At 49.0% G+C, this 2500-nt stretch overlaps 1 protein-coding gene across 1 annotated transcript in view; it reads right to left on the minus strand.

Annotated features, from left to right (window-relative positions):
- Nucleotides 1-2500, minus strand: part of LOC119578955 (beta-galactosidase-like) — a 62676-nt gene that overhangs the window by 13418 nt on the left and 46758 nt on the right. The gene's annotated exons all lie outside the window — the stretch shown is intronic.

A 2500-nucleotide genomic window follows, 5' to 3' on the forward strand; every position in this document is an offset into this window, starting at 1 on the left:
GGAGGAGGAAGAGGAGAAGGGGAAAGGGGAAGGAGGGGGAGAAGGAGGAGGGAAAAGGAGGAAGGGGGAAGAGGAGAAGGAGGGAGGAAGAGGAGAAGGGGAGGAGGAAGAGGAGAAGGAGGGGAGAAGGAAAGGGAGAAGGGAGGAGGGGGAAGGGAGAAGGGGAGGAGGAAGAGGGAGGAAAGGAGGAGGAAGAAGGAGGAGGAAGGAGGAGGAGGAAGAAAGGGGGAAGGAGGAGGAGGAAGGGGGGAAGGAGGAGGAGGAAAAGGAGGGGGAAAAGGAGGAAGAGGGAGAAAGGAAGGGGGAGGAAGAGGAGAAAGGAAGAGGAGGATGAGGAGGAGGGGGAGGAGGGAAGTGGAGGGAGGAGGAAGGGGGAAGAAGGAGGAAGGAGGAAGAGGAGGAGGAAAGGAGGAAGAGGAGAAAGGGGAAGGGGGAGAAGAGGAGGAGGAGGAGGAAAAAAGGAGGGAAAAGAGGAGGAGAGGGAGGAAGAGGGAAGGAGGGGAGGGAAAAGGGGAGGAGGAAGGGAGGAAGGGAGGAAGAGGAGAAGGGAGGAGGAAGAGGAGAAGGAGGGGGGAGGAGAAGAGGAGAAGGAGGGGGGAGGAAGAGGAGGAGGAAAGGGGAAGGGAGAAGGGAGGGAAGAGGAGAAGGAGGGGGAAGGGAAGAGGAGAAGGGGGAGAGGAAAGAGGAGAAAGGGAAAGGGGGAGGAGAGAAGGAAGGAGGAGAGGAGAAGGGAGAAGGAGGAAAAAGGAAGAGGGAGGGAAGAAGGAAGGAGGAGGAGTGAAAGGAGAAGAGGAGTGAGGAAGGGGGAGGAGAATAGGGAGGAGGGAAGAGGAGAAGGAGGAGGAGGAAGGGAGAAGGAGAAAGGGGGAAGAGGGGAAGGAGAGGAGGAAGAGGAGGAAGGGGAGGAGGAAAGGAGAAGGAGGAGAGGAAGAGGGAAAAAGAGAAGAAAAGGAGAAGGAGAAGGAGGAAGGGAGGAAAGGGGAAGGGAGGAAGAGGAGGAGGAGGGGGAAAGGGGAGGAGGGAGAGGAGGAGGAGGAAGGAGGAAGAGGAGAAGGAGGAAGAGGAGGAAGGAGGAGGAAGGAGAGGAAGAGGAGGAAAGAGGGAGGAAAGAAAAAGGGGAGGAAGAAGGAGAGGAGAAAGGGGAAGGAAGGAGGAGGGAAGGGGGAAAGAGGAGAGGAAGGAGAGAGGGAAGGGAAGGGTTTTTTAAGAGAGAAGAGAAAAAAGGGAAAGAAAAAGGAAAAAGAGAGAAAGGAGGAGGGGAGGGGAAGAGGGGAAAAGAAGGAGGAAAAGGAGGAGGGGGAAGAGGAGAAGGAGAAAGGGGAAGGGAGGAGAGGGGAGGAAAAAAGGGAAGAAAGAAAGGGGGGGAGGAGGAAAGGAGAAGGGGGGGAAAGAGGAAAGGGGGGGAAAGGGGGAAAGGGGGAGAGGAAAAGAAAAAAAGGGGGGGAAAAAAGGGGGGGGGGGGAAAGAAAAGGGAAAAAAAAAGGGGGAAAAAGGGGGGGGAAAAAAAAAAAAAAAAAAAAAAAAAAAAAAAAAAAAAAAAAAAAAAAAAAAAAAAAAAAAAAAGGGGGGGGGGGGGGGGGGGGGGGGGGGGGGGGGGGGGGGGGGGGGGGGGGGGGGGGGGGGAAAAAAAAAAAAAAAAAAAAAAAAAAAAAAAGGGAAGAAAAAAAAAAATTTAAAAAAAAAAAAAAAAAAAAAAAAAAAAGAAAGGGAAAAAAAAAAAAAAAGGGAAAATTTTTTTTTTTAAAAAAAAGGGTACCCCCCTTTTTTTTTTTTAAAAAAAAAAAAAAAAATTTTATTTCCCCCTTTTTTAAAAAAAATCCCCTCAGAAAAAAAAAAAAAAAAAAAAAAAAAAAAAAAAAAAAAAAAAAAAAAAAAAAAACCCCCCCCCCCCCCCCCCCCCCCCCCCCCCCGGAGAAGGAAGGAGAGGAGGAGAGAGAAGGAGAGAGAGGAAGGAGGAGGAGGAGGAAGAGGAGGAAGAGTAATAAGAGCGATCTTATATGAGTAAGGAAAGAAATGGAGGAGAAGAAGAAAGAGGCTGAAAAGATCGTACAAAGGAGAGGGGACGAGGATGAGGAAAGGGGATAAAAGGGTGAAGCGAACAGGAGGAAGAGGAGGAAGAGGGCGAGAGAACTTTGGGGGTAAGAATGAAACTGGAATAGCAAAGCGAAAACGTAATTCATTGTTATCGCGATATACGAGAAAGTGCGAGAAGGGGGAAGATAGGATCGGCTAAGGAATGGCCGTCACTGCTGATCTCATCCGGGTATTCGATTAAAGGGATCGCTTATCAGAATTATATTTGTTATCTGAAGGATTTTTCATTTTCGATATTATGTAACTTGTGTCGTTTTATGGATCGTATATCTTATCTCGCTCTCGATTTCAGCAGGTCATGCAGCATAAAACTCATTTCGATATTTCCCGATCCGCTGATCATGAACTAGAGCCTACTGAAGGTCACTACTGACTCCCCCACCAAAAAAAAAAAATAATAATAATG

This window comes from Penaeus monodon, chromosome 11 (assembly GCF_015228065.2).
Source record: "Penaeus monodon isolate SGIC_2016 chromosome 11, NSTDA_Pmon_1, whole genome shotgun sequence".
Classification (NCBI taxonomy): Eukaryota; Metazoa; Arthropoda; class Malacostraca; order Decapoda; family Penaeidae; genus Penaeus; species Penaeus monodon.